This window comes from Zosterops lateralis (genome assembly GCF_965231275.1).
Source record: "Zosterops lateralis genome assembly, chromosome: 13".
NCBI lineage: Eukaryota > Metazoa > Chordata > Aves > Passeriformes > Zosteropidae > Zosterops > Zosterops lateralis.
This window is the reverse complement of record NC_139773.1, coordinates 16937914-16962978: the sequence shown is the minus strand read 5'-3', so window position 1 is coordinate 16962978 and position 25065 is coordinate 16937914. Positions and strand designations below refer to the sequence as shown.

The 25065-nt window shown below is 41.0% G+C and overlaps 1 protein-coding gene across 1 annotated transcript in view; it reads left to right on the top strand.

Annotated features, from left to right (window-relative positions):
* IGF1R (insulin like growth factor 1 receptor) overlaps positions 1–25065 on the top strand; it is a 167305-nt gene that overhangs the window by 5250 nt on the left and 136990 nt on the right. The gene's annotated exons all lie outside the window — the stretch shown is intronic.

Here is a 25065-nt window from a genome sequence, read left to right as displayed (position 1 = left end):
ACTATTAGCTTTAAAGGATAATTTCAGTTCATGTTTAACTAATGCTTTTTCTCTTCTCCAGTAATTTTTGTTTTCTTTTTACTCTGAGGTAGATTTTACCAGCGATCACTGGGACGATTATCTCAGTGAGAGCAGAAGAGGCAGTTTTGTTAAATGATTAATTATATTGTGTGTATGTTCCATCTGTGTGAATTGTGAGCTACCGCAAACTTCATTGTAGAGAAGTTTGTTTATAGTCCTGAACTTTGAGAGAGAGAGAGAGAGAGAGAGAGAGAGGCAATAATACATGCAGGAAACCTGTTTTTCTCACACTGGATGTTAACTTTGTGATCCCACACAGCAAACAACTTATCTGGCTCGTCATCTGTAATGGCTCTAAAGTTCATAACTTACAAAATGTGCTGAATTAAATTATTTTTAAGACGTTAGGGTATTTATTCTGAATTGTCTGCAGTTAAATTAATAAACTTCATGGGCATTATTGTACTTGAAAAGCTGATGGCAACTTGCTGAAAAAGTTCATGAAACTTTGGTTTCTGAAATGAAATACATTCTTAGTTGGATTTTGGTGTAAAGCTTTCACATTTGGAAATGCTTTCGGATGTTATCAAGTAGCAGCTGGTTTTTATTTATGTGTGAGTGCATACACAGGAATGGGTAAACTGCAGTTTATTATTGAAAACTATTGTGGATGCTAAATTTTAAAAAAAAGCTGCACTTTAAGTAATTGTCTCGGGAGTCTCATAATTAAAGTTCTTGCAGATTTATAGTTGCAGTTTAATTTGAATCTTCCTGACAGAGCTGAGCTTTTAAGGTTTCTGGGCTTTGGTGCTAATGGAACGTGCTGCTTTTAAGAGTTTGTGTGCAGAAAGACTTTGGGAATATAGTGATGTATTTGAAAGGTAGAAATACTGTTTTAGTATTTTGATCTATTTGACATGTGTAATTTTTCTATCACTGTAAATTGTATAGACAGCTTCTTTGTGTAGGTTAGTTGGATTAGTTTTTATGATTTATGAAAGCCACTTTAAAAAGAATAGTTTCACATTTTTTTTCCTCATTGTGCAAAAGCAGAACTCAACAAACAGCAGTTGATGAAGACACATTGGTGGTTGTTAGCCAGCCTGTCTTGTGTGTGGTTTTTTTTGGGCTGCCTTTTTTTCCCTCTTAGCCAAGTCATGACAGGTACAATCTGGACTGATTTCTGGAGTACTATATTTGTCTTTTTTTGTGTCCAGAAATGTCTGAGAGAAACTTTGAGGACGATCAGCAGCAACACACAGTGTTCATTCATATGTTTCTGTGCTCTGAAAACAGAGTTGTACCAAGTCCTCAAAGATAGACTCTGGTTCCTTTAGACAGGACTTGTTGCTTTTGCTCATTAAGTTTGATAACAGTTTGACTTATTAATTAATTAAGGAGATGCATTCTGACAAACCCGGGTGTGTTGTGAAGATTTAACTCACCCTTATCACTGAAAGTTTTGCTTTCTAACCTTTGCAAATGCAAAACATAAGCCATTCCCTTAGGATATCTTGCAAGACACCAATTAACTTCTTCAGTGTTGATATCCTCAGGAAGTTGCTGTTGTGGCACAAGGTTGTTTAAAATGTGCTGAAAAGCAAAATTGTTGCTTCTTTATTTCCAGATCGTTTTGCATATGACTCCTAAGCTTTAATGTCACAGAATCTTATTTATTTATTTATTTATTTTGGAATAGCCAGACCTGTACATTTGCAGTCAGTCTGTTTCTTTCTTGGTAAACTTGATGGTATGAGCAGAAACAAACATCTGTATATTTCACTGACTTTCCAGATAATTTTTTTCAATGAGATTGACCTGTTGTCTCTGACCTGTCTGAGGAGAAGGGATTTCACACCCTAATAAAGTACTAAGATCTATTTCTTTAGAGGACCAAATCCACTAGTAAATAATTGGGTGGAATATCAAATACACAATTTTGCAGCAGCACAAAGTCACTTTAATAATAACTTAGGGCAGCAATTCCCTTTGTCACCTTGCTGACCAGATTGGGTTTTAAGACTTTGTTTCATTGTTGACTTAAAAAAAGTGTAAATGATACAAATAAATCTTTTAAGGAGGAAATAGTCGTACTGCTCACATAAGTGCTTTACCATCACAGTTTATTAATTCACTGTGTGTGTCCTGCTTTGGTGAATACTTGGTTTGTGAAGGTGAGCGTTTGGGGCAGCTCCCCTGGCCGAATGAGTTTGTTTGCCCGTGTTTCCAGCCAGGCAGAAGTTGCTGCAATAGCTCTGTGACCGGTCAGGGAATGTTATCTCCAACCCCTTATTGGTGCCATTACGTGCTGTAAAGATAGCTCTGTTTACTTGGAAGTGTGAGCATCAACTGATCAAAACACTTTCTCTTAACAGATGGGCTTTTTTTGGAGTTCTTTGTCGAGCATCCCTTCTGCCTGTGCTGGGAGCAGTGTCAGAAAGTGACAACATCAGGCAGATGCAGGAAATATTAAGAGCTTTTAATGGCAGAGGCAAACTTTACATGAGTGGTTTTTCCCCTGCTGTTGAATTGGTGATGGGTCATTTTTACTGACTGTTTCCTGCAGCTTTGTAGTTCTTTTCCTTTAATATGAACAATTTGCAAATTATTACATTACTCATTTAAGTGATCTCCTTACGCAATACTGTTCAAATAGCAGAGGGTTTGATTGGAGGCAGGAAAGAAGAATTTTTTGAAGTTCAGAATGCATGAAATGAATACATGCTGAAGTAGTCAAAGATCCCTTGTACTTTATCAGAGAGCAGTCTGCTTGAATGAAAGGTACTGTACCTGCTGTTAAGTTTATAAACTTGGTTTATACAGATTACTTTTTAAATTATTCATGATGCCACGTTACAAGTATATCTGACAGGTTTAAAATAAATGGCTTGATGGTAAGAGGGAGCATGCATAAATTAGAGCTGGGATAATGTGCTCTTTGAAGTATCTCTCCCATTTGTTACTACTGGAATACAGTAGGTAGCTGCAGCCGAGTGTGTGATTCTCAAGTGAGAGTACATCATTATCTTCAAACTGTGGTGTAGTGGCAGCTCTTCTGTAAGACAGATGAGACAAAGCAGCAGGCAGGACCAAGGTGCTCGCTTTGTTTTTAGTTACAGATGCATTTCTGCTGAACCAGGCAGAGCATTTATGGGATGAAAAGTTGTAAGCACAGCAGTTGAAAGGGTCTGCTGGTTGCTGTGCGTGTTGTTGAGGTTAAGGTGGCATCGCTTTGTTTTATTTACTCTTCTCTGTTAGCATTGCTGTGGGTTTGTAAGAGGTGTTCCAGCAAGGTGCTTGTACTTAGAGGTGTCTGATTTGCATAAGGATCGTGGTGCTGGGTTTGAAAAGTCTTCCTGGAGATGTGTGCACGGGAGAGGTTTGCCAGAGCTGAGCCATTGTGCTTGGAGAGCGTTATTGGTGAGGAAAGAGAATTCCAGATCTCTTGGATGCAGGAACAGCTTCCCCCAAGCATAAATTGACTCAGTGCTGATTTTCCTGATTCTGTAGACAGGCAGCTCATTATATTTGAGAAGCAAGCTCCTGGAGGAATTTATGGGATAGGGGAAAAAGCCCCCGTAATGATGTGTGATAGAGCAGCCGTAAAAATGATCGCAGGTTTTTCAAAGTGAAAGGTCTTCTTGTAGACAGGGATAGTTCAACTCTTAAGCCTTAGTCAAAGGGATAGAGCATTTTGGAGAAAGATCTGGTGACAGCTGCCCCTGGAAACTGTCTATAACCAACTCTCTACAAGAGAATTGGCTTGTGCTTGCAGGGAAGGGCTTTATCCCTGGTTCTCACTGGGCTGGTTTCCTTATTATTTCCATTGGCTTCAGTTTAGAGTTGTCTCCACATTTTGACCTTCTACAAGTAGTACTTTTTACTTTGCTGCTGCTCTTCTCACATCCCCTTGGGTCTGTGTGTGTGAGAGTAGCCTTGAAAGGTTTGAAGAGTGCACTGTGTTCTTGCTGGGCAGGGAGTGAGGAACCAGCCCTGCGCCGTAGGAACGGACACGTGTGTGCTCAGCTCAACTGACCTCAGAGTAACACTTGGCTGAAGTGTGAAGAGTTGAAATGGCAATGGAAATTCCTTGTTTACCCTGTCCCCGTGCTCTGCCACGGCAGAAATTAGTTTTTACTCTGTTCTTTTCTCTTTTCTGGGATTTTTTGATGCGTAGTTAAGTTGTTGTCTTCCTTATTCAAATTCCATGTGTCCCACTGGGGATTTGGTTTGTTCTCAAAAGTACTGCTAGGCTTACATAGAATGGATTGGGTTTTTTAAGATTTCAGGTGGTTCTACCTTTTTTTTTTTTTTTTTCAGCTGCGAACCAACTTTAGAGAGACTCAGCAGGGTGATGACACAAACTTTAGGAATTCCACTGGATAGAAGGGGGAGCCCACTGGAATTGTGATACAGCCTGACTTCCTCTACTGGGTCAGCTGTTGCTTCTCTCTGGCTGTTGTGAGCCCCAGCAGGAGGAGGCAGCTTGTGATGCTGTACTGATTGCAGTTAACATCATCTCTCAGCTCGTTGTGGCTGAGGCTTTTGTCTTCTTGTTTGTTTGTGAGATGGATGTAAATTTATCGGTCCCTTGCACACTGTGTCTCCTGGGATGTATGAAATGAGTGAATATCCAGGTGTTTTCAGAGATCCATGTGAGTTACTGCTACTCTGTGCACTTTGCTCCTCTTCCTCAGACCTGAGAGATGGGAGACTGGGGGCAGTTGGAGACTAGTAGGATGTGTGACCACTTGTATGTGGAGGAGGATGCAGAAAGTCAAAGGGTCTGTTGTTAGTCCTGTTGATTGTGCTCCTTGGATGTGGAGATTCTGTGTTATGAAGTGATGTTGGTATTCCCTGCAGCTACGCCCTTGGTGGAGCTGGAGTCTCTGCAGTTGTCCCTGTAGACAAGAGTAGCAATGGGGTGTAAGAAAAGCAAATTTGTTATTTCAAACTTGAGACTTGGCTTGGTTAGAGACTGACTTGAGCCTGCCAGGGTCCTGCCTGGGAGTGACTGAAGGTTTGTTTGTTTATTTTTTTGTGTGAGTGCTAATAAAATGTTTATATTTTTGTCACATTGGAGTAGGCTGACTATGTGGACAAATATTTTCACTGATACTGTGTCTCAACAAGAGGCATGACATACATATCGAATATACAAATTCTGTTGTGAGATTCTCTTTAAGACTCAGGCTTAGATATTCTTAGGTGGATTGTGGTTCTGAAGTGGCTAGTGAAGGAACAAAGGCCCTTCCAAGTCAGTGCAGTTGTTGTCCTGCAGAAATCAGGCACAGAGAAGGGCAGTGGAGTGTGTGTGGTGGAGGTTCTGGGCTGCAGCAGAGCACACATGGAACACACATCTGTTTGTACACGGGCTCTGCAGCTCTTTGGGTAGTTCATTGTTTAAATAAACATGTTGCATTAGCTGTGAGGCTTCAGTGCCAAATGCCCACTGATGAGATGTATGAGGGTTTTGTTGTTCCCAAGCCACGCTGAGGAACACAACGGCTTTATAAATTCAACACGTTTGAGGAAGATTACAAAAGGAATTCGGGGTGGATCGCAGTCAGCACTTCAAAAGCATCAGCTTTAGAGTAACTCCACTACAACACAGTGCAGCCCATGGAAAAACACTGTCATCTTAACAGATGCAGTGTTATTTTGGAGATTCTACTGTATAAATACATGGACTGTGGTTAAATTGTGATGGCAACAGATGCAATCTCAGTTCTCGATTCTTTCATCTCTTCAATATTTAAAAATACCCCACAAAGTAAAAAAATAAAACCTCCAACCAACATCAAGGCTGAAAATATTCCTTCTGTAAATCGCTGGGGCTGTACCTTTTGGGCCCGATAACATTTTGGGTACATCACTGCAGATGAGACTTGGAGAGAGTAAATGCTCATCTCTTTGAAGGAGCTGCAAATGCTGCTACTCACGACTTATTGTACCATTTGCATATGAATGGAATTATTCAGCTCTGCCTAAGAAATGTCAGCGAGATTGAAGTTAGAGTTGGTTAACCTGGCAAAAAGATATTTCCAGTATTTTTCATGAAAGAAAGTGATAGTATGTAGACAAGAATTACACATTCCACTGGCTAAGCCAACAGTGTCTGAGGATTTTCTTGGTGTCTTTGTAGTTGATACCAGTGACTTTATTTTTAAATTTGTCTGTGATACATTGCAGTGCTGAGGAGCGAGAGAGTTGGAATGTGAGAATCAGATGCTGTATCATAGTGCTGCACAGTTGTATTCACATTTGTTTTTCTTTCCAGATCTGATTTTATTTAAATCCTGATTTTAAAAGCATAAATTGAGAGCAAGGGTCTTCTTTTTAACAAAGAGCAAATAAGGCATAGCAAGAAGTTATCAGTGCATTCACCTCTATCTATCCACTAGTTGGATAGAAAAGCCTCAAGTTAAACACTGTAATTTTAAATTCTGGATTTTAAAAGGAACCAGATAATTTGTGTGAGCATTGGTAGTCATGCATGCTAAAATAGGGAGTGATCACATCTCGTGCTTCAGGAGCTGCCAGTATTGAAGGGTTGGGAAGAAATTGTATTCCTCCTCCGGGTGTCTGCATTTCCCTCCCCATTTGTAAAAGACAGAAAGTGCAGTCCTTGGGGGGTGGTTAAAGGCTCAGTTCTTGCAGCAGGGACGTGACTTGGGATGCTCGTGTGGCTCTGTCATCCAGGTGACAGCACTTTCCCTGGGAAGCTGCTCCTTGCCAGGCGTTGGATGACTGTACTCCGAACAGAAGTGTGAGGATGGGGGTGTTGGCATCAGCTGACTGATAAGGAGATAGTATATTACGCTAAAAATACACCCAGATCTTCGCAGGCAACTGTGAACGTTACCTGGTGTCATGTGCAGCAAGAATGAAACAAAAGTTGAGGTGGGTTGAGCGTGGCTTGGCCTCGCTGTGAGGATGTGCTGGGATGATCTCTGCTCATTCCATGGGATTTCTTTTCCTTGTTCAGGAGCAGCTGCTCACAGAAATGTGCAGCTATTTCTTGCTTGTTGCACGTGTGGCCACAGCCCTTGTTCAGTGCAGGATGAAAACACTGCTCTGAGCTCAGGATGACTCTCCCTGCTCCCACTGTCTCCTGCCTGAGTTTGTGTTTGATGCCCCTTGCAGTTTCTCCCTGCTGACCTGGGAAGAGGTGAATCCTGTTTAGGGGGAGAGCCAGAGGGGCTGAGGATGTAATTGTCACATCATGTTTACTGATTTTTGCAGGGGGAGGGAGGGATGCTCCATTTAGGGTGTCTGCACACCCTGGTTTAGCTTTCCCCTCTGTTCTCATGGAAATGTCCTGTGAAAGGCCAAGAGGATGGGATCTTGCAACCTTGTGGTGAAAATGTTGCCAATTTAGGTCCAATTTGTCCTTCAAAGTTTATTTCTTTCTTAGTATGAAGGCCCTTAGAGCACTACTAGTATGTTTTTTTTTTTTTTTTCTTTTATTGAGATGGAGTAAATGGTTTTCATAGTGACTTACAGCAGCAAGCAGGAAGAGCTCACTCTGAATATACAGTTTGAATCTCATTTTGAGTATTTTTAGTTGGATTTTTTTTTTAATGACTGACAGCTGTTAGAACTCTGATTCACAACCAACCATTTTTCAAAGTACAGACCTTTTTGCTAGTGAATAGCAATGTGTTTCTACAAATTCATGTAAATAATTAGATGCCTTGGATGCATTGGCTCAGATCCTTAATTTTCACATTTTTAAGTGACAAAATGGCAAATGATGTATTTTCTGGTAGATTACTTCTCATTTGTGTTATTTTTTTTATTTGGATGGAAAATGGAATTTTAATTGAAATGCAGAAGATCTGGGTTTTGAGATTTAATTAAAACTCCAAGTGTGAAGGAGAGGCATGATTAAAAAAAAAATAAACAGAAAAAATAGTTTGTCATTGTTTCTCAAAAGTTTAGAGTTCATAGATCTTGCCCACTGACTGTTTCACAGGTTTCTATGCAGGAGTCCTTTTTAATTTGGGATTAAGAGCTGGTTGAATTGAGCCATTGGAGAAAACTGAAATGAGGCACTGCAGAAGTAGCTGTTGAAGGTAAAAGCTCTCTGAGCATTTCATCAAAGGGTGGCTTCAAGAGAGCACTGAACAGCAAATTCACCAGTCCCAACTCTTTTTTTTGGTGTAAATTATATGCTTACTATTTTTATTTTATTTAAATTACAGTAGGCATTTGCCCTAATATATGCTGTTACAATTTCATGTTAGATTTGTAATTAAGTTTATTTTTAGAAGAATGCATTTAAGTGGTTTATATAAAACGATTTTCTATTTTTGTAAATGAAATAATTGTTTTTTATTGACTTTCGATTTCATGCAAATGTGGGGTTGTTTTTTTTTTTTTTTTCTTTTTTGGCTTGAAGGTTGTGTAAGCAGAAAGAAATTAATGATTTGAGAGTATTTTCATAATACAGAGAATAGAAGATTCATTGTCAGTGGCTGCTAACACCGATAGGCAGAGTTAACTCTTATTCAGACATGCAAATTGAGCAATGGATGGATGTTAGAGGGTGTGATACAGCTGGTTTCTATAATAAATTTTCCTATTGATTATTTTTCCTGGTTGAATTGAGAGAGACAAGCTGTGAGTGCGTTTGGGATCTGACGCAAAACGGTCAGAATGTCGCAATCCCGAAAATGTCGCAATCCAGGGCAAATCTGATGGACAAGTGAGTGTTAATTGTGAGTGAGCCAGATTTGCTATTTTTAATTTAGCCTCGCTATCATGTCTCTTCACAGATGAATTCGAAGGCTACAGGGAGTTGAATGATGAGTCACTATTGAGTTAGTAAAATCACAATTGATCTCCATTTCCTGTTGATTCCAAAATTACTGAAGTGTGAAAGCCGAGAGTGACTGATCACTTCTTGGAGGGGAGTTTGAGGCTGGAATGTGGAAGTGACTCTCTCTGAAGTAACTCAACGCTGCCCTGGGTGTCAGGACAGGGATGTCTGCAGTGAGAACAGGTGTGTGTGTGTGATGGTCTGGCCGGCTGAGTTACCTCCCAGGAATGATAATCCGCGCACTAAAATACGCTCGCCCCGCAGCAAGGTGGGGGGAAGAGGTGTCTTAAGTGGCTAATGATAGAAGCTGAAGATTAAAGTTTTCATTAGTCTGCTCTACTGGAGTTCTTTCTAACTGACCTGTGTTTCTGTTGCTGGGCTCAGGCCATTGTGCCCTGAAATCCCAATGCTGTTTGCTGTGCCCTGCTCCTCTGCAGAGAGGGACAGAGGCAGAGGAGGGGATGCAGAGGCACCAGTGGGGTGGGACACAGAACATTTTGTGTGTCTGTTGTTGTTTGCAGTTACCTTTTGATAAATGGCAAATTGTCATTCTGCAGCTTTGTTCTTTTCTTGTGATGGAAATGCTCTTTTGACAGATATTAATTAGAAACACTGTGGTAACTGTGTGCAGGTAAGATTTAAATTTTTTTTTCCTTCCTAGAATTTACTGTTAGCAAAACCTTTTTTTTTTTTTTTTGTTAGGAACTATTAAGTCACATTACTAGACTCTGCCCACGTTGCATATGTGAGAGTAAATTCTGCTGAAAGGGGATTTGTTGGAAGAAATTAAAGGGAGGATGTACCCTGTTCTGAGTTACACTGGAATGAAGCTATAAAGAAGCCTTGAAGTATCACTTCAGGAAGAAAGAACTTAGTTTAGTTCCCTGGAGGACTGAGAGGAGGTGGGAGGATGCTCCTCTGCTGCATTCCTCACAAAGTTCTGATTTTAAAGAATTTTTCTGGAGGGATATTCTCAGAGGGAAAGTAACAACCTGTGTTCTGCCTAACGACTTTTCAGATGGTCTTTGAACCATTGAGACTTGTCCTGGCTGTACCCTCTGATAGACTGTGTTCAAACAGAAATAAAGAGCCAAGAGAAGAAGAAATCTATACCTTTTCCTTGGAAAGCATGTACAAGTTTTCCCTGGTGTTTCCTTAATTAAGATTGTAGAAAACTGGGAATGAGGGAGAAAGAGATGGCTGATGCTGCTGTCTGAGAACAGCTCAGCTTTCGAATTTGTAAACAAAAGTGGAAAAAAATAATCCTGCCGGCTTCCTGACAGGCAGGGTGTGCGATTTTCAGTCAGAGGAGCTGATTCAGTTGGTCTGGCTTTTGCAAGGGAACAACGAGAGGAATAAATTGCTCTGAGAGAGTGTAAAGAACTTTTCCTTTCCTCTAGAAAAGAGTTGAGCAAACATGGAGCACTGAGTTGCATGGTTGAAATTTGGTGAGGCGTGGAAGGGACACTGGTTTTCAGCAGAGTATGATGTTGGTTCGGGGTGTTGTGAATTCAGGAGTAAGAGTTGCCACACTTTAAAGACACCTCTCAGTTGTACTAAGGTTTAAAGGAGCTGCAAGAAGCTTTATGAGGAGTGATCTTGGCAGTTCTCAATGCTGTTGCTCACAGAGAATCTTCAAATACTTACAGCCACACCTTGATAACTTATATCTTGTCCTGTTGGATCTCTGTTGATGTGCCCCACTACAAGAGCACTTTGTTAAGACCAATTAAATGTATAATATTTTTATAATACTCCTGTTTTGGAAAAATCAATATGACCAGTTTCCCTTTGAAATGACAAGAAGCCCGTTGTGCTGACAGAGTAGAAGGCATTAGGAAGTGATGCTTTGTATCCTCTCAAGAGTAATGTGCTCTTGTTTTCTCTTAATCAGCAGGATGTTCTCCTGTATGTCAGATGTCTTAGTTGTTTTTGTGATCTCTATCAGAGAAGAGTGAGGGGGGAAAATGTCAGAGGAACAGAACAGGTTTAAAAGCTTTATAGCAGAGAAAGCCTGCAGCCCTGCATTTCTGTTTAAGTAAAAGTGGTAATCACCACCTTAGGGTTGGACACTTTGTGTTTATGTTTGTGCTTTAAACAATAAATAAAAGAACAACTTGCCCTTCAGAAGAGCATAATGCGTAGCCTGTTGAAATACTCTGGAGCATAAGGGATATAATTAACCCTTTTCCCTTTAGCATGGCTGTGTTTCAGAAGTGAGATGTCTAACACATTATTTGCCAGTTCACTGAAGTAAGGATTTTTCAAGTTGATTGTCTGAAAATCAGACCTCTTCTTCCTCCCTCCATTGCCTTCCCCTCCTTCCCTATTTTCTGAGCTGCAGTTTCCAAATTTGTAATAGGTCTAGTAGTGGTTTCCTTTTTTTTTTTTTTTTTTTTTTTTTTTAAACTTAAAAGTAGCCATTGAGAGAGAAAGCTTATTTCCCATCACTTGCTCAAGGCTATAGAGAATAGATCTTGGAAGTTCAGGCACTTTTCAGAGGAATTTTTAAAAGATGGTTTTGATGCAGTGAAGGAAGGGCAAAGACTTGAAAGGACTGACAGCACAACTAGGATTTGGCTCAATGCATGAACGAAACCTTTTCTTGTGATCCTTGAATATTTTGCTTTACTGATCAGATCTTGGGTAGCACAGATCAATTCTGAACTGTTCCCTCAGATGGTTTTGGTCTGAACTGTTCCCTCAGATAGTTTTGGTATGATTCAGTGAAAATGAGCTGAAAGGAGACAGAACCTGAAATGCTTCCAACTCGTTTTTTCCCATCTTGACTCTCCTTGAAGTATGTGAATTAGTGTGAGAAAGTGTCTGTAGCTCCCACCGGGTCAAATGGAGGTTGAGATAAAAATACTCGTCTCTGTGTGTATTGTAATATTGATCGTCGTGTGGTAAATAATTCCTTGGCAGCAGGATTGCCAAGTCTGATGTTTTACACTTCATTTGTAAGTTCTGGTGCAGTCTCGTTTCTGGCTCTGTGTTCAGACCTGCTTTTTGTTCTTTGATGGATATCTGCTTCATTACTTCCTTTTGACCAGCCTTTCCTTTCTGATAAACCGTCAGCCTTTGGATTGGTTTAGCTGCCCGGAGCTCACTGGCTCTGTTAGTCACAGCCACTCTCTCTTTGTTGTGACATTTTAATAAATGCACGGTCTCCACGATGACCCGTTCCCGTTCCTCACCTCTCCAGGCATGGCTGGGCACCAATTGACACCAAAACAAAGGTTGCTTCCCGGTCTCTTTCTTTGACTTTCTTTGTTTTTATCTGTTCCATTGTACGCGTCTTTACACAGTGTTACCCAACACAGTCATTGCTGTCACTAAGGGACCTCCTTCTTTGGGCACTCATGTTTTCCAAAGAGGACTAGGAAGTTTTCTGTTAAAGGCACACAGGTCTGGGGGCGGTTCAGAGCTCAGGACTGTCTGTGCCCTAAACTGTTGGTTAACTGGGAAGGCAGTGAGGAGACCGAGTCCTGCTTTCTGCCTCTGAAGCTGAATGAAGCTGGCATGTGGTAAAGCAAAGCACTGTCGGCTCAGATGTGTTTTCTTAACATGGAACCAACTAGCCTTGCACAAATACCGTGGTTTTCTCTCACAACAGCGGAGTGGGGCCGGCCGAGCTGTCAGACCGAAGTCTGTCCGTCACCTCTGCTCCTGCACCAGTTCACCTTCAGGCTGACACCTGGAAAGGAGGGTGTTCTTGCCCAAATCCTTTTTACCTGTGCTTTTTTCCCTCCTTCTGTTGCTTTATGTTTTTCTTTCTCTGGCTTGGTTTAAAGCCTTGGATGTGGATGTGGCAGTGTTACCCAGCGCGGCCGTGCCACCCAACGCCCGCCCCGGCAGCGCCGTTTGTGTTGGCAGGAGCTCTGCGGCTGGTGGGGCTTGGTGGTGTTTGGGCAGGCAAATCATAACTACAGGCAAAAGAATGCCTTTTTTTGGGGTGGCTGTAGTGGCACAGTGGAGGTTAGATTGTTCTTCTATCTCCCAGATTGGCAGCTGGTTTTGCTGTTGATGATGGTGGGGAAGGATGTGGGGTGTGCTATAATTAGTTGTGGGATTTCAGAGCTTGGAGAAACCTTCCTTGTGTCTGAAGGAAACAGTCTCACCAAGATGTTTTTGAATGTAGTCTGGGTCCAGAGAGAGGTTTGCTTTGATGAAATCATGTAGCCTAAGTCTAAAGTCTTGTGAGCAGCTTCTGCCTGTGTTGGTTTCCTTCTCATCAGGAGATGTTCAGATTTTTTTTTTTTTTTTTTTTTTTTAGGGTGGTTCTTCTGTTTGAGAGATGGCAGCTATTGAGATCAGCTAATATTTTTATTTTTTTGTCTGTCTTGCAGAATGTAAAGTGTCTGTATTGTTACCATGATAAAAAGGTTTCTGAATGCAATGAAACTAAAGGATATGTCACTTAGGTTTATATATTTAGGAGTGTATTACAGGGTTCTTGTGGTTTCTCTTGCTTCCCTCTGTCTAGTTCCTCCTTTTATTTGTTGCAGTGGATAAAGTTCACTGTTCAATTTTTAATCTAAGTTCTCTAAGGAAAGATTTCTTATCATAGGTTGATTATATTTTCCGTAATAATTTAAATATTAAGTAGTATACATCTGTTAATAATTGGCTGAAGAAACACACCTGCTCACAGGCTGAGATTCCAGGCGTTCTAGTGCTAAACCATTTTTTGACAGCAGTTGTCCAGGGGACTCCACAGTTCCTGCAGGGAGAATATTTTTATTTTAATTCCATCAACCAGGTCATGGCACTTAAGTTCTATTGCAGTTAAGACAATTTGAATCTAAAAACTTCTAGTGTATCGTGCTCCCCCTGCCTAAGATGAAAATTGATTTTTGAGAGGATGAGATTTTTTAAGATAGTAATCTTTCCAAAAATCATGGCTATCAAGAATCAGTTCAGGTTAAACCTAGAAAAGCATGTTTAGATCCACTTTTTCCTGGTGAATGCAACAAGCTAGTTTTAAAGATGACTTGAAAATTGTGTGCTGGAGTTAAAATTTCGTTTTGTGTACATCGTTCTGTGGATATCTGCTGTAAAAACAAAGCAAAACTTTCACTTGGTTGTTTTTCTCTCCTTGATGTTAACCATCTTTTCTGACTCAAATTTCTTCTAATTTCTTATGTTATCTTCTTTATGATGAGAACAAATAGTGAAATAGTACCAGGGAACTGGCTACAGTCAGGTTAAGTGTTTGTTCTTCATTTGTGCCTTTAGGTAGGAGAGGGGTGCGTGTACAGGGTAAAAACAGTGATGCAGACTGAACTCTCCCTCTTGGTCTTGCCTTGATTTACCTTCTGGAATAAATCTGTGCTGCTGCAGATCCCAGTGAGGGGAGGTTCCTGGAGCTGGGAGTGTCCAGAGCAGCATCCAGGTTTGATATTTGCTACTTGGTTTGTCCTAGTCCCATCTCCTGTAACTTCCTGCATCCTCTTCCCCCCCAAGTCTTGCAACACCCTTCTTGCAACACTTTTCCCCCCAGTTTTGGCTGAGAAGGGGGTGGAGTAGGTAATCCCTGATGAGGAGCTGCTGAATGAAAGTTGCCATGGATTTATTTGTCTCACCCTCTTGAACCCGCTGCTTTCTCATGGGGGAATTTGTTAGAAATGCATCAGGGTAACGTGTTGCACCCCAGGCTCTCCACAACCACCCACCAGAGGGTGAACAGTAAATCTCCTGCCTGCTCTGCCATTCCAGTGCTCCTCTGATAAAAGTGGATATGGTGACAGGAATTGCAGTTGCCAGGCAATAGAACTCAGCAGAGCCTGGCTGGTTAAATACCCAAACTGTTCTGCTCACCAGAATTGCAGCGTCGTGCATCACCCACAGTGCTTCTAGGCAGTGTCTAAAAACTGTGTTTGAGGTTGGAAATCCAATGTCTTGGGTAGTATATGAATGTAAAATAGACAGTATGGGCTGAAATGTCACCTTGAATGTAAGTGTGGAAGGCGGATGGAAGGAAACCACTGTTGGCTCTTCTCTTTTTAACAAGTTGTATAAATTTAGGTTATTTTATTTTTACTGTTTTATAGTAAGATTCAATCAATTGCTGATGAGAACCTCTGCACAGATACGTTGAAAATCCTATACTCAAGCTTTCCTTGTATTTCAGAGAAATGAAACTCCTGGAGTTCCAGTGGTTGACTGTGCCTAAAGAGCTCTGCTTTCCCATGCTTTCCCATGCTTAACCCTGTTTATCTGGTAGCTTCTCACCTGTGTGCATTAAGGACGTTTTGTTTGAGGAGAGGCTCATCTTGAGTGGTATCACAGAGGTGTTTGGTTCTCTTTTTCCGTGGTTATTGTGCTGTGATGCCTCTGAGACAATTAATACCGTGTGAACGCTGCCCTCCTGGTACAAAGGACACTTCCCTTGGGCTGTGTTTGTGATAGTAAAAGTGAGTCAGAAGCATCCAATTCATCAGAAAAGTGAGTTCATGTAAGAACTCCACCTGGTAATGGCTACTTTGGTTTACATTTGCTTTAAACTGTGTTCTGGTCCGAGTGTTTTTGGTTGATAAGGCCTGAACTACGTTACCTTGTCTCTGGCGCCAGCCCACATGTTTTACCTTGTGTTTGGAGAGGAAGGTTCTTTTTTCAATCCAGTTAGCTCATGGCTGGAAAGCCCCACAGCACCTGCATATATGTAATTTAATACCTTTAAAGCCCTTTTTGGGGATTGCAAGTTGGTCATATTTTAACTGCCTTGAGAGAGCAGGTTACAGCATGACCTATGTGATTTTTAAGCTGTGTAGCTGCCACGTGAAGGGAGGGGTGGGAGAGCTCCCTGTTCTGTTAAATGAAGTTTGATAGCATTAACTTTTTCTTCTATTCAGTTACATCATTATTTATTTTTTAGCACCACGTTAAATTTCTATTTTGGTGGAAATACTAATGGACTAAGTCTTAGTTCAGTTTGTTAAAACAGAAACATTGCTGTGGAAGGCCAGAGAATGTGGGATTTCTGTGTTTGATTGCTTAAGAGCTGGTTAGCACAGCATAGTAGGGCCCTGTGTTGCATATTGTTAAGAGTAATTGCATCAGACTTGTAATTTTTCTGTGGATCTATGACTCACTATTAAATCCTTTGCTGACCATTATGGATGCAATTGTATGTTATGATACTGTTTTGTCAGTTGGCTTCTAATGAAGCCTGAATGATCTGGCCTGATTAGCCAGCCGTTTTTGGAAAATAATGATACTAAAAAGATTCCCCAAAAGCTTTTAAAGAGTGACAGCTTACCTAGATTACTGCAGGGTGACAGGCAGCTGAGAGCATGGTAAAGTCTTCCTAAATGTGAGTTGCTGAGCCCAGCCACATGATGAATTTCCATTCTGGAAGGATTTGGCTGCTTATCCCAGCTACCTAAGTGTATATCCCATAGGTTTTTGTCAGCCAATTGCTGAGTCACTTGGATGTGCAGACAACTGTTTTAAAAACAAATAAATAAAATCATGCGCACAACTTTTTTTTTTTTAAAGGTGGAAAGAACAGTCCCCAGGAGAGACAATTTTTGCTAAGCTCTATTGTCATCACAGATTGTGAAACATAAATTCAGTGTTATAAACAGCTTGTAATTTCAGTCTTCCATTTTTGCTTTAGCAGGCATTAGACTGAAGCTGCTGGTATTGGGTTTAAACATTATTAGCACCATTAAAAAAATGTTTTACTCTCATAGTTATTGATCATAACGTGCCACCTACTCACTTGTATGTTACATATTTTGTGTAGAATGGCACATGCTCATTTTGTGGTGCTGTCAGGGAAGTTATAGTGTGGGATAGGAAAAAGTGCAGAGGTTTGAAGCCTCCTGTGAGGAGGGGGCTCATTTTAGTGATTTAGGCATTACCTGCTTTCTTTCGCAGTTTTATTTTTGTTGTTTAATAGTTTTCTCACAAACTCAACCAGGCTGTGACTCTGCAGTGTTGCAGGGAATTACCCTAGAGTTGCATTCAGCTGGTGCTTCTAAACACCTTTTCCTTTGCCTATAAATGCACAGGAGCAGCTTGCCAGAGGTCAGAGCGTTCAGCTCCAGCCACGGCAAGGTTCAGACAATGGCTTTCAGTGTTTGACACCTACGGGCTGTTAATGGGTGAGGAATTCGCTGGTGAGGTTCATCCTTAGCTCTTCTTTTCTTCTTCTTTGGTTGAGAATCTTACAGGCATTGCCCACAACCTGGGCACTGGAGATCAGGGTTAAAAGTTTGGTGCTTCTTTTCCTGGCTTTGACAGCCGGGGGTTCTGGGCTGGATGTTTCTCCTCCTTCCATTCCTGCCCTGTGCCCCCACGAGGATGAGCAGGAATCCCTGCCAGCCCAGGCACTGATGTGCTATTTCAGCAGCAGGAGGTAATGGATGTGGCTTCAAAGGAACCCCTGAGGGATGTGGTGTATCAGACCAGTCTTGGTCAGAGAGGATTAATTTGGGGATGACTTGTCATGAGGATGCTTTCACGTGAGCTGGGCTAATTCTAGACCTCCTTGCTCTGGTGAGCTGTGCAGAGAAGGCATCAATCAGTGTTATTAAAGGGATTCAGTTCGTTTTGTTGGCTCTGCTTTTGCTAAGCTGCTGTTCCTGTTGATACTCAAAGTAAAATGTTGGCAGAGAGAAAGAAAGTGAGATGAGGGACAGAAATGTGATTTATTCTGAAATTTTATTTGTGTAAACTTACGGGGAAGTTGGAGGAAGTTCATGGAAAGCAGCAATGCCAGAGATATCTTTAGCCAGTGACAGCTGAAAATTGCAAGAGCAAAAAGGCAGAGACAGTTTTAGTTTGTGATGTGGGTTGTAGCCCTTTTGTGTGTTATTTTTGTGAATGTTTTGTTCTGGTCAGCGTGGTAACATAGTGGCCCTTGGATTTGGAATACATAGTTAGTAGAGTGGCAGAAGAGAAAATTAAAGTAGGATCTGTGTATTTTTCTAAGGGCTGTGGGAGACAAGGAGAATGCGTGTGGAGAAGGGGAATCTGGTTGCCTTTTAAAGTATTTGCACCAAATTTGTTTGGCCTCTCGTGACACCACTTTTTCCTTCCAAATCTGGGTGAAAACAGTTCTGTAAAAGGTTGATAGGAGTGATGAGTAGCATGAGGTAAATTAATGATAATATACTGTGTTTCTCAGAAATTACAAGCTACATTGCAATATAATCTCCAGTCCCGTGAGTGTTTTGAAGATCGTAGTGGTCTGACTTTGTCCTCCAAAACTTAACTTGTAATTAAATGAAAAAAAGCCCCAAGCCCTCCTTCTTGGCCTTAGATACGTTATGAAGAATGTTCTCAGGACTTATATTCAAATGGAAACAGTGGGGTTTTATTTGGGTTTGAGTATTCCCTTTCATGTTTTGAAAGCCAAAGATGGCAGCGTTGTGCTGGTGCTGGAAATACAGAAGTTGAAATTCAATTATGGTCTTGCTTAGCAAAATCTAAAACGATTGACATTTTCTGGGTTGTGGGGTGCCTTTTATCTATCCCCTCCCCACCCTGAGAGATGTAGCTTCATAAAATCTTGGTAACTGTAAAGAGGTTTATGTCTCGTATTCAGTGAAGAGAAATAGTTCGGTGGGTAGGGAAGCAGCTTGAATCGTGATGTAGATTTAGTTCCCTCCTTGTTGCTGGTTCTGACATCCCAAGAGGTAACACAGAAGCTGGCTTCCCTGGGAAGAGATCTAGTGATTGATGTGACACATACAGGATAGGTGAGCTTAGAGAGTACAGAAATTTTGTGGGAGGTTGTGTAAGTACATTAAAGACACTAAAATATATATCTCATTCATAGTGTCACTATGGAGGCAAAACCAAGAGCTCAGTGGGTGGTGGAATCCTGTGTTAATGTAAAGTGTCATAAGCAATCTCTCCAACCACTGATTTCTGTGAACTCCACATTTAATTTCTTCTTTGCAGAGTATGCAATTAAAGAATCCTGAGACTTCAGTAGTAATTTTTTTTTTCCTTACGTCTGCAAATGGTGCAACTGTACTGAAACTTTTCATGGGCTCGAAGGGAAATTGTGGTTGCTAAGCTGTTCCTTCTCAGACTTTCTAGCTTTGCCTGCCATGTCATTGAAAGTGATGGCTTCCTTAAAACATGCATGATTCTTAGGAGTAAGAATGAAGAGAGATATTAAGGTCAAGTTATACTTTCCCCTGTGTGTAGTTTGTGTGGGCATCACATTTTCAGACTATTCCTTCTGAATTTTCACTGATGTGTCCTTCTGCTCCTGTTCTGAGCAATTAGTCATGTAGGATAGAGGCTCCTTATAAACCTGATGATAAGCTTTATCCTGAGTTCAGTTCCTTTTTCCTAACATGATTCAACCTTTTAGTGTCTTCAAGGAATTTTTTTAGAGCCTGAAGGCTTTTTTCCAGTGCCAGACAACCCCTCCATTGGATTGATCCAGTAGATAGTAAACATGTCAATATGCAGCCCCTGATACTTTATACAGATCTAAATCCACTCAGTGCAATAAACACGTTTTGTTGTTGTGAGAGAGGGATGGGAACTCTGGAGATGCTTGCCTGAAAAGGGAGGCTGCATGCTGGGAATCTGGGATGAGGGCAGCTGGACCACAGCCACATTCAGTAGCTGTTTTGGACTCTTTCTTTATAAGGACCTGCCATAGATTAAAACTAAAAAACACATGATGAAAAGGAAGTGGCTCTTTTGGGAATAAATAACAACACTGTTCAGAAGATGTGCTGATCTCCCAGAAAGACCCACAGCTCTGGGCTGACATTACTGAGGGGTGATGTGGTCAGGCCTCTTTCATTAGAGCAGTTTGGGAGGGAGAAATGTTCTGCTCTCAGTAACATCAGCTCTCTGCTGACCAGAGAGCAGCAGTAGCTGTCTGGGAAAGCCAACCTCTCCTTGGAGTGGAGTGTGCTCAGAAAAGCCATTATTGGCAAAGTGAGCTGTGGTGGTGTGAGCAAGCTACTCTAAAAGTAGAACCAGCCACAATTGTCTTCTTGTATTAAGCCTTGTAGTTCTTTCTTTGTGTGGGAATTGGTCCAGCCCTGATGGTAACACACTGTGCTTGTTACCAACTGTGCAGAGTTCCAGGATAGATGAGAAGTTGAGCAACCTCATGCCCTCCCTTAAAAAAAGAACCCTTTGGAACCTTGTGGATCATAGACTTGGCCCTCAGAATGGGTGTTACAACCCCTGGACAGGAAAACAATATGGAATTAAAACAATTTCTGCACCTTTAGTGCTTTTTTTTTTTCAGCAACTGGTGTAGAGGGATGCCCTTTGTAAAACTGCAGGTATCCTCATTTAAGATTAATTTTGCATCTCTGCTGTGAAGTAAAGGAAACAGTTGTCACAGAAGTGAAGTCAGAAGAGGGAAAACAAAGGGAAATCAGGAAAAAAGATGAGTGTGAGTTGATATTGAGGTTGCTGGTGAGATGCTCATGGCAGGCTGTCTATCCTCATTGTCATTTCAGAGATGCAAAGGACTGCTCAGGCTGAATGAGTCTCTGTTGCTAGGGGAAGCCTGACCCAGCTGGAGTAGACTTGTGTTGAAAAGGCTGTAGGATTGTGAAAGGGATGTGCTGGATTGACTTGGTGACTCAGAGCTGTCTTGGTGCTGCTTTGTCTGAGACCTTTTGGTGTTGGGAGAGCCAGACAGTGGTGGTTGCTCCATCTTTAACTTCTGGCTAGTTGAGAGGCTATTGAGACTCTGCAGTGTAGTACAGCCCTCTAATGTCATCAAAAAAAGTAAAGGGTCAAAGGCAAAGCTTAAAATGTTGAGGAGTGTGGTTTTTTTCACGAAAAACGTACGTAGTTGTGTTTCTTTAGAACTTCTAAATGGAGCAACCTGGAGGAATACAAAACTTGTTACTACACAATGATGAAGTTGCTTCTTGTAGGAAATGAATCCTTCTCTTATTAAAACAAATGAATATGTGAACTGTCAATGCTGCCCAAGAACATCTTGGTATTGATAGTGAATTAACTGTGATGAATTTATGTCCAACTGGTGTAGCAAGCAGAAGTTGTACTGTAGGGTTAAGCAGAAAGTCTTCTGCTGCTTTGTCTGTGCTAGCATGAGATTTTACAGAAAGAAGGGAAGGTTTCCTTTCAAACACTGAAGGGCAACAGCCAAGCCCTTTCAGGAGTCACCAGTGACCTGAAGTAACTGGCAGATACAGGAAAAGAGTGAAGAGCTGCTGTGTGGAGTAAGTGACTGTTTGTAAATAGATGGTGAGGAGATAGCAGGTGTTTCTCAAGGTGACAAGGCAGCTCTGCATATCAAAATGGTTTTAATGATCCCAGTAAGCTTTGGCAAATTGTAGTTAAGGTGGAGAGGAATCTGCTGGATCACTGCACTCTGTGACACTCTTGTTTGGAGCCTGCCCAGCCTGTCCTCAGCAGTGGTGCTGTGTGTGTGTGTGTGTTCACAGCCCCAGCTCTGCTCCCAGCCAGGGCACCACTTACAGAGACTTGCCAGGAGGCTCTGCCAGATCAAGGAGCATTAATTACTCTCGTCGTATGAACCTGTTACGTGCAATCACTTTTCCTGGTAGTTCATTGACCCCATCTCAGTTACACCAGCAGCTTTGGATCTGTCCTCTGGCTAGGAATGGGCTGCGGGTTGTCTGGATGACTGGAGTGTGGAGTGGGTATTTCTGTTGCCTTTGGAAATTTATGTACTCTGCAGTTTGCCCGTGGGATGCTCCCAGAAAAAAAGAGCACAAATGGGCTTCTTGTTGGATACCAGGTAGAGCTCAAGACTTCTGGACTAAAGAGCTGTTTCCAGGGAAAGCATTTGTGTTTATCTAAGTAAAGAGTGCATTGCTTCTCTTCAGTATTTTACCATATTGGGTAGTTACATTTTAAACAAATAAATACATTTGTATTTAAAGAGCAAATTTCTGACTCTGAATTAGGCACTTGGTTTAGGCCTAGTCTGATAAATGATAGGCAGTTTAAGGAAAGGCTTAGAAGTCTGTAGGCAGTTGAATGAAAACAGCATGAATCTGACTATTGGTAATTATCCTGAGTGTTTATAATCTACCCAGAACTAGTGGGGCAGGGTAATAAACAGCTGTTGCATTTTTATGTTCCGTTAGTGAGCAAAATAAATACATAATAGTTAATTTCCAGTTCTGAGTTGAACGTAAAACAAAGGCAAGTTATCCTAGTCATATTAAAAAAGTTCTTTAAACTGGAATATCCAAAACTGTTAAATGGGGTATAAATGCTGTAAAGAGCATTTTCTGTGCACTTCATTGTGTCTGACAGACCAGTTTATATTGTAAGTCCATATATGCTTTCTCTCAAATGGCATCCAAAGAAAACACAGCACAGCCAGATGGAAATTGGAGTTGACTTTGAGCTCTGATTAATTTGTTTTTCATATAATCCTTTTCAGGGCAGTGAGAAAAACATGATGTATTGTGGTATAATTAACTCTGCTGAACAATGCAAACTTAAAAGAAATTTCTTTTAAAAAGTATCTGCTTTAATGGGAACTGATTTTTCCAAGTGTCATGATGGCCCACAATGCTTGTCCTATTTCACATTTGTATCTCTGCAGTTCTCATTATATGTGCAAAGTTCTGCAAAATACAACTCACTAGATGAACTAATAAGTTCTTAAATCAAAAATGTCAACAGCCACTCCTCTGTGATCCATTTCTAATGTGGGACCCCACTGGACTTTATCCTTTTCCATACCAAGGGGATGATGTTTCATAACTGAGGCAAGTGAGTGCATACTTTTGCCATAAAGCTCTAGAAATCTAATTGATTTATAAAAGCATTAAATATCTAAAATTAAGTAACTTTTAAGCTGAAACAAACACAAAGCTAAAAGCAATATGACTTTGAGAGCCCAGCCTCAAACAGAGACATGAACAGATATATAATGCTTTAGTTAACGGTTGCTGCCATTTCTCTTACAAATTGTTCTTTAGGGTATTGTAACTCAGCTGTTTTTAAACCCATCACTCTGGAACCTTGCCTGCAAAATGTCAGCACAAGTGCAAATTTTATTTCTTTAACAAAATAAAGGGCTTGGAGCAGTTAGACTTTCTAAACTTTTATGGCAGGAAAATAAATTCCGCTACTTTTGCTTTGCCATACTGTTCACCTTGGCCTGCCAGCAGGCAGAGATGGAAAACAAAAGGGTTTAATGGGGGACACTCTTTGTGTTCTAACTTGCCTTGTCCAAACAAGAGAAGCCCACTGGCAGAGTGAAAATACCCTTTGGGCAGAGGGCACAGTCACTGAGGTGGGTTGGAGGGTTCATTTTGAAGGTGGAATCAAGACGTGGGTACAGCTCATTAAAAGGCTTGAGGTTGTTTTTCCTACGAGTTCAGGGGAGAACCCCTCACTTCTTCTGCCCTAACCAGTGCTTCTCTTACCAGATCTACTATCTTGGAGTTCTTTAACATTCTTCCCCTTCCATCTGGCTTCTAAAGCTGGTTAGTGCCAACCCATTCACCCTTTTTAATGTTTTCCTGAAGTTCAAGCACGTGTTCCAGCGGTAGAGTCCAGTTTTTCTGAAATCAGTATGTACAAAAATGGGGATTTCCCATCTCAGTGCTAATGAGGACCAAGTGTTCCTTGGTGGTACATTAGTCTTGGTGTTTGTTTATTTATTTATTTTTTTTTAAGATCTAGGGAATGAACTTCCTCGCACATAGCTACTTCAGTGCAGCAAGTCACATTTAGTAGCCTTTGCTTTCAGCTTGAATCTTTACAGAAGGAAGATTAAGTAATAGTTTGTGTAGAAACATCTGTTTCCTAACAAAGATCTCGCCCTATTTTATTTTTTTTTATGCTGTCCCTCTAACCAGAAAGTCTTTTTAGTCTTTTAAAGACTTAGAAGTCTTTAAGTCCTTGTTGGGTATTAGAGTTGCTGTGGTTTTAGCATGCTCATGCTCTGGATCCTTTGTTAGCTTAAGTTATTAGCCTTAGATAAGTGTTGTGGGATGGAAGGACTGCTTTCTATTGTCAGTGCAATTTCTGAATCTCTGGACAATTTGTCTGGGTTAGAATTTAAGTTTTTTGGCTCCAGTGCTTGTTTAGACCTTTCCCTTGTCTGAGGAAAAGATGTTCTTAAAATAATTAAGCCTAGCATGCATTAAAAGAGAACTTTTCCACAAAATTGAATTGCTTGGGGTTTATTTGACTTTTGGGTTGCCTAAATAAATAGGCATTTTGCTTTGTTTGCTTACAAGCAACTTAGTATCTCTAATGGGGAATCTTTTTTCTGTGTTTTCCAAAGAAGACCAGCTCTGAGGGTTTTGAAGAACAACAGCTCTCTGCACTCTGTAGTTCTTTGTTTTACATCCAAGTGGATTGTATGTGTCTAAATATTACATTATTAACACACATGTCTTCCAGCCCCTTTGTTATTGTGATATGTCTCTAATATGGGAAGACTTAATATATAGATTTATTAGGGAATAATCCTTTTGGTCATTGTTTTCTTGAGAGTTCATAGAGTTCAGTCTGCTGTTTTCAAGGAAAGATTCTTCACTGTGATGCCGCATGTTCTTGTAAACATAAATTTATCCTGTGTTTCTTAGAACTCAAGAGACTTCTTTCTATCTTGGTGCCAAAATTAGTGAAACATGGTTTACTGGAACATGCAAACAGGAATTCAGTGCTATAAGTCCAAGCACTTTGTTCTCTTCCCAGTCACAGAGCAGGAAGTGCTGACCAGCTTTCTGTGGATTTAGTGTTGTTGCTGACCTACTGCAAGACCAGTATTCCAAGAATTAGGACTTGTTTGGCGTGTGACCCTGGACAGAAAGAGTGATTTGGGGCCTCAGTTGTAATTTTCTGGGAAATGCCTTCTTTGTTTGCATGTGTCTTAATCAGGGTGGGGAGTGAATTAGTAACACAATGACCAGTGGATCACTCTGTTTTACCTGCCTGGTTTGAAGTGATGGGGCTCAAGCCCTGCTCTGGGCGCACATTTGTGATCTAATTTGAAGCAGGGTGTGCAAATGTGTTTGGTTTATCTTTGTATTCCTCGGTGTAATGCAGCTCTTGTCATCAGCAGTAATAAATCAACATTTCTCTGTGTGCTGCAGGATACAGGGAGAGCTGCTCCTGGTAGTTCTTAGCGTGATAAGTTAAATGAAATGAAGGTTCCATGTAGGTGTAAATCAAGCACTCATTTTCTATTTTAACACTGCAACCTAATTAAAAGTTTAAAATTTTACGGCCATCAGAAAGAGCATCCTTCTCGCGTT